Source organism: Bombus affinis, chromosome 6 (genome assembly GCF_024516045.1).
Source record: "Bombus affinis isolate iyBomAffi1 chromosome 6, iyBomAffi1.2, whole genome shotgun sequence".
In the NCBI taxonomy this organism is placed as follows: domain Eukaryota; kingdom Metazoa; phylum Arthropoda; class Insecta; order Hymenoptera; family Apidae; genus Bombus; species Bombus affinis.
The window spans coordinates 16,632,556-16,646,836 of NC_066349.1; the positions used below are offsets into that span (position 1 = coordinate 16,632,556).

Here is a 14,281-nt window from a genome sequence, read left to right on the forward strand (position 1 = left end):
ATATTATTTTATCGAACGACGTACGATCCATTTTGTTCTATCAAACTAAAGATCACAACGTTCGACAGATTAGGTTTCATGTTTCTACAAAGATGCGTCGTTGTAAAAGACGTGTCTGTAAAAGAAAGACACTTTTCCGACCTAACCAACCTAAGTCAATCCTCCGCTTCTCAAAACGACCTCTTTTACACGGTTCGTGGCATTAAAACGCGTCAAATCAAATACGACGAGCATCGAGCCAAGATGAATTCGTTATCACGCGATGGCCACAACTATATCAAACAGAAACGATGCTTATTTCGGAAAAGAAACATTCGATTTCAGAATATAGAAATGCACGTGATTGAAATCTGTTTTACTACGACTATCTGTAACGTGAAAAACGAATAAAAGCCAAACGTAGAAAACATGGACGCTAACTTAAAATTTCTATCGAATCGTTCGCTTCGTTTCACATCGTCGAGCCAGTCCTTCGCTTCTCAAAACGACTTCTTTTACACGGCTCGTGGCATTAAAACGCGTCAAATCAAATACAACCAGCATCGAGCCAAGATGAATTCGTTATCACGCGATGGCCAGAACGTGGCAAAGTATAATTCAGGAACGAGGAACATGTTGAACGTAATTGGCCCGTCTTGTTATTGTTAATTAACGCTGGTCGGCAGTGTCGGTTGATTGATAATTCGATTGATCATCGTGGAATGGCAAAGGACTACGATGGTTTCGGGAGACCTTGCGTCGCCATTTTCAAATTGCGACAAACAGCTCGCGAATCGACATCGGTCTAATGGATCGTTAGCGTTTACCACGCATAGTCGAGTGTGCTTCCGTGCATCGTACCGCTAACGAGATTATACGAATATGTCGCGACCCTCGATGATACACAGTCGTAATTATGCGGTCGCGTATCAAGAAATTGGGCGACGAGGCATGGGTGCCGGAGCTTTTCCGACCCTCGAGTTTGACCAGCGCCGAGCCAATGAATTTGTCAGTCAGAGGATGGTAAATTAATCAGCGAGGAACCGAACCATAAAGCATCATAGGTTTTCGTAATTTTTAATTCGATAACGGTTTCATAACGTTAGAATTACCGAACCAGCCAAAGTGATTGCTATGAGATTTTGTATATTTGTAAGCAACTTTTTAACGCGAACGTTTGAAAACGATTCTCCTAACGAGAATCGTCCAACAAATGGTCTATCAGTTTCAAAAATTTGATAACGCGATTAAAGATTATAATAAAGTTTTCTACGGACAACCTCAATTTCCATCGATCCATTTCGCGTCCTATCGATAATAGTAGATTGAATAATTGAGATAACAGGAGAAAAAGTTATATCGATAACGTGACAACGAACACGAACAATCTCGATAAATGGCAGATATTCTCGCCTGTACCATAAATTTCAGAAATTGCAAGAGAGGCTCAAAGAATTTCTGATACGCAATCAACGATCACCCTACATGTAAGCACCCTAAACACCTTCCAACGACGTTAAACATCCCCTATCATCCACGCCAATACCATCAGCGAGCTTAAACGAAAAGCTGTCTCATCTGAGAGCGAACAGGAAACGCTCTCGAAACACCCTCCATATCTCTCTGTATCTTTTGATAATCGAAAGCCCGCAGAACACTCGAAAATGTTCAAAAGCCGATGAAAGTTTCGTTCCAGAACGTAGACGAAGATAACGTAGATAAGAGTCGTTTCGATATTAGCTCGTAAGCGAATCGAGATCCTCGGTGCGTGAATTACGAAACTTCTGATCGATCGTAGATTAAATGCGCGTAGCTTGATAGGAAACGCGTAATAATTCCACGACTATGTCCACAGGATACGATTAACTCTTGGTATTTCGACTGCCCCATAATCCATTCCGGATTACACGGACACGAAGCTAACCTGAGATACTGAGGCAATCGCTTGGTCTGGCGCGATTGAATCGCGAGATCGCAGCAAATTGAAAAGACGCGAGGAACGAGGATGATTCGACAGACTCTCTGTACTTATTTTCCTCTAAATACCTGAAACCACGATCGAGCTTGCACGAGTACGATCATTATCGCGTGCGAATATACGAAAAAAGGGCAAATTACCGATATGCTTCTTTATTTATAAAATGTTTTATATAAATAAATATGTACTTAATTTGCAGTCTTTTAGGAAAGAGAAGACATAATGTTTGACTTTGTGACTACTAATTATTTCTATGTCAAGAGGCAACTGTAACTTCATTCCCAGCAAACTGATTAATTCGGATCTTCGAGAACCGTAGAGCTTACATCGCCTAATCGTATGTTGTCTCTTAAAATTGCAGATACGCGTCGAGCAACGTAACTATGATTCGACTCGCTCACCATCAATCCTCTGGTAATTTTTCGGTACGTATATCACAGTGTTCGATTACTACTGTAGTAGTAATTTTGGCGAGCTGTAAACATGTTTTCATCGTCGACACGAACCAATTCGTAAAACGCGTAACGTTTGAAATTAAGGCGAGATAATTCGTTCGAAACGATATCGAACGCGAATAATATTATTTCTATAAAGAAAACCGAAACGAGCCGTGTAATATATCCGACAGAAACAGTCGTGAGCAGAACGTTACAAATATAACAAATATAAATTGTACAATACTTTTATGTACTTGAGTACAATCGAATTGACACGTATCGTGCTAACATTTAGCGGCATTACATTGGTATTCCCATAAGAGCGTAATTATTACGAGTCTGCAAATAACAGCACCAAAGTATCTCAGCACGTGGGAACGTTTATAATTCACATACAAAATGATTGCGCCATGTCCTTGCGTATTTTTTGTTAATAATAGAAATTAATAGTTCTTTAATTATTACGTGTGTTTAATCGGAGACAATTAGCACGAATACGTGGCGCGTAGTGATTACGAAAAGCGAGATTGATTTCGCGCCTATTACAATTATCAACGAAAATACAGCGTCTCTCTGTGTCTCGGTGAAAATAACGGAGAAGATAAATATAATGATCTGTAGCTTTGTTTAATTCATAACAGGGTTAGGGGATCATGTTTGGTAATTGGTTCGCTCATTAAATATGTTGTATCCTCATTACCATGGAAATAATTATCGAACTTCTTTTTACGATATAAAATTGTAACGAGAAAATTCAATGCAAAATAAAGCTGTTACAAAAAGTTACGATAGAAACAGATTTTTACGACGAGTTTAGCAAAGAGTACCAACTATACTAATCTCACTTCTCATGGTATTAAAGGAAGAAATACTATTTCTTAGGTGTACTACCGCTTAAAAGTATAAGAACACTTGCTTTCCTTTAACATCGTATAATTTAATTACAAGAACACAGACAGAAAAACCTTAATGAATTAGTTTACATTAAAAATGCAACGTGTTTTTAAAAACGCGCCAACTCCTTCAAGTTCCCCCTTTTAAGATACTTTTTATTTAACTAACGTTGAAACGTAACATATTCGGAGAACGCTATTTCTTCCTCTGTGATATCGTCAGACACAAAAGTTAAAATATAAAAAGTATATTTGTCCGTCTATCGTTGACCTAGTTTTCAAATTTCTTTCGCAAATCCTTCGAAAATTGCACGTTCGACAGGACGTATTAAACGTGTTTTCATGCGTTTGTTCAACAGTTAACGACTGGCGTAAATCCTCGTTTCGTCGGAAAACTTAGTACGAAAGCGATGACTGGTGAATGAAAGGGAGTACGATGATTGTTCGACGTCGGCGTCGATGAAACTTGTAACAGGTACTGGCGAAAGAATTAAGAGTAACAATGGAACGAGACTCTATATCGATGTCGGAAGTCCACGTCGACCGAACCGGAATACGATTCGAAACGCGTAATTTACCTGTTCGTTCATTTGCATCGTATGATGTATGAGAACGTTTGCGGCTGTTCCATCGTTAGTAGCAGCATGTATGCGATTTGTTTGGATACACGTAACCATATTTTGCGCCTACCGTGATCGATGATCCCCACGGAGTGCTTGCAACGCTATCATTTTTTCGTCCTTTCAAACTATAGCTTCCAAGTACCAAATTTCCATGTTCGACGAAACAAATGCAACTTTTCGAATCTATTCGTTGTTACAAAGGATTTCGGTAATCTGCTTTTCTTTATATCGGATTTGGACTTTGATATTGGTAGATAAAAGGAAGTCTTTTTATAAATATTTATAAACAAACACATTGCGAATGCACAGGTCGCATACGATTACATTTATGGAATACAAACTTAATCATTCATCGCGCTTCATCACAAATATTTCAATCCTAATTTCTAAGCGTTGATTTTCTATGAGACATTGTCTACGACTCGTCGAAATCACGACAAGTTAAGAAAACGATTTAAAAATTCTATCACTTTGTTATTATTTTTATTAATTTTCTAATAGGCCTAATACGTTTTTTCGGCCGCAAAGTAACGCAAACGCGTATCAACAAACATAAATAAAACGCGTTTTGTCGATATAGCGATGCATTCTGAATCGTTGCCAGCGTAAAGTATCGACACAAATTATACGAATATGATAATTAATATAGATTCAAGTTTCAATTATGAAAAGGGAAATTTAGATTAGCCCGCTTTATTTCGCGTTTGACGCGCGATATATCACGATGATAATGTTGCTTTATAAAAAGATCATTCGATCGAGTAATAATCACAATTACAAGAGGAGCATAGTTAACAACGACAACGTAATTAGGTGGTGGCCATTATTAGCCTGTATGCATTCCGTAATAGAGTTCTGATAAGCGTAGCACATTCATTAGATCATGCGACGCTACGAATTCTGATACTGAAAGATTAATCTGCCCTATCGTTTCGCCAGGCTTAGTGCGGCATCTAATTAGAACTGGTTACTGTCCATAAATAATCAGCCGTGTTAATATTTCTGATAACGATCGCGCGGAAATAATAGTCTCGCAGACGTGATCGATGCACCCGCTACCTCGTGAAACCAAACAGAATAATCTGATAAAATAAACTACGTTTCCAACGTTGATACTCGTTCAGATATTTCAAATACCAACGAATTAGATAAAAACGATATGTCGAAACGAACGTTCCAAGCAAATATATCGAATTTGCCGCGTTTACAATTTACGTTGATTAATTTTCTTTACGGCTACAAAATGAAATTTTAACGCCCATTAATCGCGTTAATTTTCTCAAAACCGCGTACATTTGCTTTCCCTCGACGAAAAGATCAAAACGAACTTATCACTTTTTTCGCTCGTTCAACAAAGTTCGTACCGTAAAGCGTTGATCGGTGAATTCCAGGAACCAGACAAAAGAGTAGCGAAGAAAAACGCGCGAATAAGCATTCTTGTAGTTGTGCACGTACACGAACCAACATCTCTGTAAAAAAAACAGAACCTCGGCAAATTAGAAGACGCATAAACTGTAACGAGAGGAGGCTCGCAATTAAAACGATCGCTCGTACCGCGTTTCACACGTCCCAGCCACATTCTGGCAGGCGAACGATCCCGGTGATCTACTTTTAGCGACGTTGTGAACTTGGAAAGCGCTTGTAGCAGCGTCATTATTAACGCGTGCTCCCATTAGGACCAGCTAACCCCTTGCTAACCAGCGTAGTTTGCTCGCGATTTTAGCCCGGAATTCCCCACGAATTTTCGTGCGCGAGTAAGTGTGACCACGCGCGTTTCTTCGAACCATGGAACAGTCAAGAACGCCGAAAACACCGACAACTTCCGGCTGTGCTTACGCTTCCGACGAACTTTGCCGCTACTTTCGCGCACCGCGCCTCAAATTAAGTACATCGCCAAGTTTATTGCCTTGGGTAGTTCCAACGACGTATTTCTGCACGGTTTGTCGGGGATAATTTGTGGACGATGATACAGGAGTTTGGAGGAAAGTTGTATCGTGATAAGATGATAATAGATCGAGGGAAATAGTTTTCCTGTTAATGGATTTGGTTGAAGTTAATCGTAGCTTTTAGAAATTTAAGAATAATTATCAGTAAGTTTCAAGTATCGTAGTGAAGATTAATTTTGTTCTTAATATATTCATCGTTTGTCCTTATTTCCTGATTATCAAATTTAGCATAATGATTTCGAAGAGAGATTGATTCATTTCTTTTTCAAATATACATACATACATACATACACTATGAAAGTAAAGTGATTGTTTAGATGTTTGATTCGATTTCCCATTGTGCGAGTTTAGATGAACTTTTTGGTCGTCTAAATTACGAGAAACGATCGTAATAAATTCGAGTAGCAGTCGACAGCTTAAAAATATAATAAAGCGAAAACAACAAAAAAATTTCGGACACTTACCGATAGTAACGGAGCAAGTTCCGAGAGAAAATTTGAAACTAAATCTTCTCGCTAGTTTAAAAGTAATTTTCAACAGAGATTCTTTGCAGTTATGAACTTTGCGTGAAATACGATTTAGCGAAATTTAGACGTAAAGTTCATAAAATACGAATGTAATTCGTATCCATTTGAGTTTTCATTTTACTTTTACATCTATTCTACAATTTTCTATTTTATTATTATCAGGTGATATCTCGAAGATATCAGATGTTTCCGGCACGACATTTTATCTATTTTCATATAGATAAGAATTTATCTGTCGCTTTGGTCATCTTTTCCTCGTGTTTGAAAATTGATACAAAAAACGGTTTTTGTAAAATATCGCGATATTCAGTTTTAATATCAGCCATCCTTTGAAATTGAAAGCAGGGACTTTGATGTTAAAGCTGCAACTTAAAAGTTCTTTCAGCTACGAAGAAATTGCTTGCCAAAGTAATTAAATCTTGCGTGAGTTTGTAATGTTGCAGCAAAATATGGCCGTTACAAATTATTCCACTGGATTGCGACAAGTTGAAAAATATCGAATCATCCTTTATGAATTTTTACAGCCAGAAATTTTGAACGCTCGTGCACATACGTCGAACTTTGTTATTCATTGGCCGTCATCCTCTTCAAAAGTCTTTCATTAATACCTAAAACTGCCGCTTCGTTTAATCGTTTTTTAATTCTGTGTACATAGCCACAAACACCGGCGAGTCGTAAAATCGCAAATATTTCAAAGAAAAAGAGAACAAAAATGTAGTGGCCTTTCCGCGAATCGAACGGATCAAAGAACTTAATCGAGGAAGATTTCCATTCCTGAATACGTTATCAACCGTGTTCATCGCTCGCAGCTACAAGCAGCGAGATTAGTTGAAACTGTTCCAACGATACAAGGCGAAACGTAAGCCAATGAAGATGAAATTAAACCCGTTTCATCAGGTTTAAATATCTAAATACCGACAGAATTGGTCAAACTATCTCTTCCATGGTAATACGCAATTCTTAAACTTCTTGCAAAATGATGACTTTGCGAGGATGAATTTTAAGATGACGAAACTTGCCTGATTCGAACGACTATACGTGAAAACCTACGTACCAATTTTATGAGAGTTCGGAGAAACGAAAAGATTCTGCAAGTTTTAAGCGGACTCATTCGCTCCAAATGGCAAAAAGTACCATCGTGTGTACTTGATCCTCTGCTTCATCCCGCGAGTTTAACATAAACTAGACTCGCAAGAAAGCTGGCCAAGTGGCACGCATCGTACCGAGGAAAAGCATGTTGTATAACAACAGAACCGATGAATTTACGCGTCGCATGGTAAAAGGGTCGTTTTCAGCAGTCAACCGATTTTCGTCCACTTTCTTTGTGAACCGCTCGGCCTTTGCGCCGATGGACCACGCTAGAAATGGCGCTGGCTACGCGTAGATCGTGCACGGGCTTCGGCACACGAGCAGAAAGGGAATACGTCGCGTTTTTTTTTTTTTTCATAGGAAACGAGCCGGTACACACGAACGAACGCAGCTTGCTCGATTACCAACTCGCGAAATAATTTCTGCGCTGCGTCAGAGATATACCACTCGGAGGATCTCTATTTCTGGCACCGGTTCAAATAGTCGGAGGAACTTAAATTTCGCGGCAGACCGAGCTTTTTCGCCAGCGTCAACCGATACTCTTTGCTTCCCTTTTCTTCTCGTCGTTCGTGCTTCCTTGCTTCTATACTTCCTTCTCATCCTTCGTTTCCTTCGTTTCGCCGCTTCTCGCGTCTTCCTTGTTTCTTTGATTTCCTGATCCTCTAGTTAGTCTTCCTTTCTTCTATTTTCAAGAAGCTTCTATTTTACACAGACACAGCAATGATAAAAAGAAGAGAGAAAGAAGAAGCGTACTTGCTACACGATTATGGTATATCGTCGAACGTGTTTAACTTGTTTCCGTGTTATACTTGATCGTGTTACATTAATTGGTAGTACGAGCAGTTATCGAAAATGTTTGGTATTATTAATTTGCGGTACGTAGCTTGCGAATGCGTGGATTTATGAAAGTTTGTCTTGCAAATTTACGTTCACAGCAGTGAGGAAATTTATATTGCGGAGAACGTGTGTATTGTTACGTAGACATTTAGAGGCGAAGAATTAACTACAATTAGGTAGTACGAGAACACTGCGCGTTAATTCGAAAACTGGGTACGAAGCCAAGGGAAAACTCAACTAGTTTCCAAGTCAAACCACACTGCTGCTTTTCGACAAATTTGAATCTGTAATTGATTCTTCCTAATAATTTGATGTTCGAATTTCCAATTGATGAGCAATCGAGTCGACGAAACGCGTTAACGAAAGTTCTAAAACAGATTCTTCGTGATTATTAAAAAATGTAAAGGTGAAAATTCCTTTGGAAAGGAGATTATTATCAAAACGAATAACTTCATAGACGTAGAAGCAGTACCGAGTCAATAAGACGATCGAAAATGAAATTTCGTATAAAAATTCGAGATTTCTACGAGGGTAGAATTAAACGTTGAAATAAAATTGAAGAGAAAATTCGCAATAAAGATTCGTGTTACAAGTTTTCAACGATATAATCATTTTCTTCATAGCGAATTAAATACGAAGTACGTCGATATTTCAGGCGTTTTTGTTTCAAAAACAAAAAGGTCCCCTCGAGTTAAGACTAAAAAATTGTTTTTCCGTATCGAAGAGATTTTATTAAACGTCTCCTTGATAAATACGAACGAATGCTTTGAAGATAACGCCGATTATTATACCAATCCCATTCTCATTGTACGAAATCACGGGGCAAAGAGAAAGCGAGTAAAAAGGGAGAAAGGAACCAGATACCATCTAAACGCGACCTGCGTTCCGTTGTCAAAGTGGAAAATGAGAAAGAGCAAAAAGCTTTCGTCGCTAACGAACGTACGCGTGGCCTCTCAAAGTAAATCATTAACTGTGTCGAAAGAGGCTAAGACTATGCATTTTTATGGAAAACCGAGTTACATGCATCTCTGGCGGATATTTAAGGTCCTGTGTGCTCGGCTTTATGACTAAAATAGAAAAATATTGCAAATAAATGATATTAAATTTAGCATAATAATTTCCAAGATAGATGGAAGGTTAATGTTTTACGATATTCATTTTTTTTTTTTTTTCAAATACATACACTATGAAAGTAACTCTCTGCATTTTATCATACGATAGATTTCTCATGTTGCGACTCGGTAATATAATTCGACGATAAAAGTGTATAATATCGAAACGTTTCTCCGGCTTCCTTTAAGCCATTTGACCGTACGTCATGTATCACTTGTAGAGAAATTTCAGAGAGAATCGTGGGCTTTTTATCGGTGCAATCGAAGAAATTACCCAGATTGACCATTTATCCGTAAAGAAGTTCTCGAGTGTGCTGCTCTCGTATCTGATCCTATTCGACGAACATGTAACTGTGGATAGCTTTACATCTTACGTAAGACGTACCAATCCGTTGGAAACGTTTCCATCCTTCACATTGCTTTATATAATCATCGTTTTATTTTATTTCGCGATAGTAAAGACAGCCGAGCGAAAGGAAAAGGAACGAGAGGATATCCGACTATAGAATAAAGCATTTTTAGAAATACATTTTAGAAGCACATTTTATCAAAATAATTTTCAACTCTGGTAAAATTTCGAAACTTTTTCGTGCGTGAATAAAAAAACGAATTAAAATTCGACGATATAGACGAGAATTTCTATAATACAAATAATATAGTATAATTATGGAATATAAATTTTTACAATATAGGACGTGGTCTAAAATATTTTGTAATCGGGTAAAAAAGGATTTCTAACTTAGAAACACATCAAAAGTATAGAGTAACAGCTTTTTATCTGCTGTTGGAGTTTCTGAGAAAATACATTTTGACAAATTTCATTCCACCCTATTAACGGTCGTCCGATTGACTAGACAAATTATTATGGATGCCACTTTTTTACAAATATGAGCGTCCCATTCAAAACATTCCAAGTAAGAAAGAAAAAAAATGTCATCCGTATATTATAAACAGCGACCCGATGGAAAAATATCGCAGCCAATAAAAAATTAAACCAGTGACAGAAACGTACGATCATAGAGCATCGAGGACAGCGATCCTGCTATCCGCATAATCCTGCTGGCTCTTGAAAGCTCCTCTTTTGATTTACACGTTTCTGTGACGTTTTCCTTGCAAAAATAACGACGAGAAAGGAACGTATGTCAAAAGTCGAATTCGCAAAACCTCCCTTTCGATGCCGACGCCCTTTCTAGTTCATCTAAAGATTAAACCATCCAACCCCCATCTCACGACCATTTCCACGCGTTTCTCAAATCGAAAAATATATATAATAGCTCCGGAAAGTATCCAAACATTTATAGTAATCTATTATGAACATAGTATGTGTATTGTACGAAATATTTCGAGGTTTTACGTAAACACCATAACGTGACCCGACCATGACGATTATATCGAGAAAATTTGAAACGAACCCGAAGATATGTATAAAACTGACAAGATATTTAGCGCAAGTATAGCATTTAGCAGAGATTGGAAATGTATTTAAATGAATTATTCGTTACAATCATAAGCCTCGATATTCGATGGGACCATCTTCGACACTCATACGTTAAAGATGGCTATTCGCGTCGTGTGTTACTTTTCTTTATATATTTTTTTAAAAATATATAAAACTGTTAAGGTATAATTCTTTATTAGAATTGGCCACCGTGATGCACAACTAAGATTGTATTTACACGTATAAATATGTCTTTACCAAGTTTAACGGATGCTTTTGTCACTGTTCTTGGGTTCAACAACGAATCCACGGTCAACGGAAAAACACCTTGTACATTAGAATATATTCTGTAACACGCAGACACGTTAACTCAGACGCTGGGTTACTTTCAGACTGACTGCCTAGACGATATCAGTAAACTCTCCAAGGTGATTGCAAAAATAAAAGACAGATACGGTCACATTTGTCAATTACATATTGATCGGGAATATCAATAAAATTCCAAGCGCCGTTACTAAGCAGTCCCGCGTAGAACCAACATTGCTCCTGGTCGGGGCTTGATTCTTAATACGGCTTAATACGTCCCTCAATATCGGTATTTCTTCTGTTAGATAAAACGTTCATCCCGTGACCGTGGCTACGTTCGGCGACCAGTTATGTCACCTCGAGTCTAAGTATCGGGGATCTTCTCAAAGAAAGGCCCGATGTCCCTACATCTCCGACATATATATTACACTCTGAAAACCTCGATAACCTACTTGCACGCAAGCTTCTTGTCAACCGGCTTCTCTAGATTCTTCTAACGGCTTCCAATCGCCTTTTGTCTCAACCGAGACCTGGATGTCCTCTGATGCTTACACACATTCTCACATGTACAGTGTAAATGTATCATCTACCCAACAAAAATGTTAAAATGTCGTTTCGTTCGCTAACTTTGTATTGCTTGCAGTAAATGTCTGATAACTTGTACGTATATTCTCAAATTGGTTTCACATTTGGCCAATATAATCGTAACAGTCGTGTCTCGTAGAAATAATAATGAAACTTATTAATGCTGTATGCAACACACGCGGTATACGCATAGAAGTTTTCTACATAAAGCGTTAAATAGTTTCGCGAACTACCGTACGCTTGATGAAACTCGGATTATCGTAAAATCAATCGACTGGGTACACCGTTAATGTTGTAATACGCGCATTATCCATACCGTGTATCGACACTACGATTTTTACGACGCTCGGATCGTGAGAAGCTTCGTATCTCCGATGTGTAATCGGTTACCGTGTGAATCAAGACGCGTGTAACGATAATCGTGGCGGTTATCGGAACGATCTTACGACGAGTCGACGGAAAATTTCGAAAAATCGAAGAACTACCCTGTTTCGTTGTTGTTTCGCTAATGAGATGATACTTTAAGAGAAAAATTTTTTAGACAATTTGAAATGGTTACTTTGCTGGTATAGTATATTGTTTGCATTCGTTAGCTTTATTTATTTTTTACTGTCTTTTAGGAAAACTTTCGCCTTAGATATTAACAAGGAAATCCGCATTTAATGTGTCGATGCTTTAAGAAGAAAAATTTATGAATACGTATAAATATACATACGCTCGTACTGAATTTGTTTTATATACATAGATACTGAAATATCGTCTCACAATACCTAACTAGCGGTAGTTACTGTTAGTTTACATGGGAGATTCGATAAGTTAATTTAACTCGAATTCGATTCCACTAAGAGCTACCGCAAGGAACAGTTCTTGAAATTTGATTTATTGTTACAATGTAACTTGCAGTCTATTTGTTTCGCATCTACGCTTTCTCGTGCTTCGTGACAATTTTCATTCGTGCATAATATTTTTCAAACGCGCCAGAGAAAAATAGCGTGATTAAAAATGTTCGTTTCATACGTTTTCGTAAAAGCATTCTTTTCAAGTTGAATTAGAATCTCTATTTTAAAATGTAATTTTCTTAATTAAATATCTTTATACAATGCTCTCTGTGATTATTTATGCTTGTTCTCGTTATTATTTAGAAAATTTTAATGAAACGAAGCTTTCTCCTAGATGACGCAATAATATAATTAACGATACATAATAATTATCTTAATCGTATTAATGCATCAACTACGAACACATCTGGTTCCATTTAATGTTCTCTCATTTCATTAACGTAATCATCCGCCAATAATAATTTTCCTATACAGTACGAAAAATTTGAAATCGCTCGTTGCGAGAATGTTCCATAGAATCGAATAATTTAAAAGAAAAAGCTAAATTACGATCAAAATTCCGTTAAGACACAGATCTATCGAAGTGGCATTCATTTTCACCGAATAACAAACTTAATTGACGAACTGGTAAAGATACGAGCAAGAAAATAATTCCAATCTTTCAGCCAGTAATGTACACTGTAAGAAAGTCTCGCAACATTAACCCGACACAGTTAACCCAAAAAGTAACCGCTGACCTTCCCAATAGCAGCTATTAAGTCCAACTTATCGAAACTCTTAAATCGAGCATAACCGGCAAATGACTGGTACGATAACGAGCAGTCTCGATCGATAGTGACCAATAATTCCCACGCGATTCTCTCCACCGTCTAACACAGCGAAAGTTTCGGTCTGCACACAACGGCAAAGTGCATTATAACAGAAAACGCTATTGCAATATCTGGCTTGCGAATATTTGTTGTAAATCGACGAATTCATATCTTTACGAATATGATGGGGAAACGATGGAACTTGGGTGGAAAATTATTTTATTTACTAAATACTTCGACGAAAACCTGTTTCTATATTTCGGTTGTCACATATATTTTTGCGCATTATTGCGTATTACGCAGTCTTTTGTCTTTAAATTTCTCATAAACGCATAAAAATTGGCGGTCTAGCGGTAACTACATCCATGCGGATGGTATAAGAATACAATATATGTAATATACAAATATATGCTGCTCATTTGCCGTGACAACGATATGGCTGAGACTTTTAGTATGTGAATTCGAATCATACAAGTTTAAATACCTGTGGTTTAACCCTTTGCACTCCTATGTGACTGGATATCAGTTTTTACCTGAGGTGCTCCTTTGTCGAGTCTCGCTCGACATTCTTTCAGCCCCACTTTTTTTATGAAACGCGCGAAAGAAAACCAGGACTGGGAAATTGTTTCAAGATATATCATACGCTTAAAAATTACAAAATGCAACAATAGTGTGAATAAAACTGGTATTCAAGTGAATTTGTTTCTTCTTTTATTTATTTAAATTGTCTTTTTTTTTAGTTGAAGTAAATTTCAAATAAAACGCTTAAAAGAGATGGGAGCTGCTGGCAACGAAATTGAAATAAAATTCAGAGGACAAAGGGTTAATGACAACAATAAATTCCACGAAAGCAAAGGACGAAGAATCCGAGGGAGCGAGAACG

The 14,281-nt window shown here is 37.6% G+C and overlaps 1 protein-coding gene and 1 long non-coding RNA gene across 2 annotated transcripts in view; one reads left to right on the plus strand and one right to left on the minus strand.

Moving 5' to 3' along the window:
• Positions 1 to 14,281, minus strand: part of LOC126917752 (peroxidasin-like) — a 330,987-nt gene that overhangs the window by 187,182 nt on the left and 129,524 nt on the right. The gene's annotated exons all lie outside the window — the stretch shown is intronic.
• LOC126917773 (uncharacterized) overlaps positions 1 to 14,281 on the plus strand; it is a 285,490-nt gene that overhangs the window by 171,374 nt on the left and 99,835 nt on the right. Inside the window, exon 2 of the long non-coding RNA XR_007711060.1 lies at positions 2,319 to 2,382. This is a non-coding gene — a long non-coding RNA (uncharacterized LOC126917773). The remainder of the gene's footprint in view (positions 1 to 2,318; positions 2,383 to 14,281) is intronic.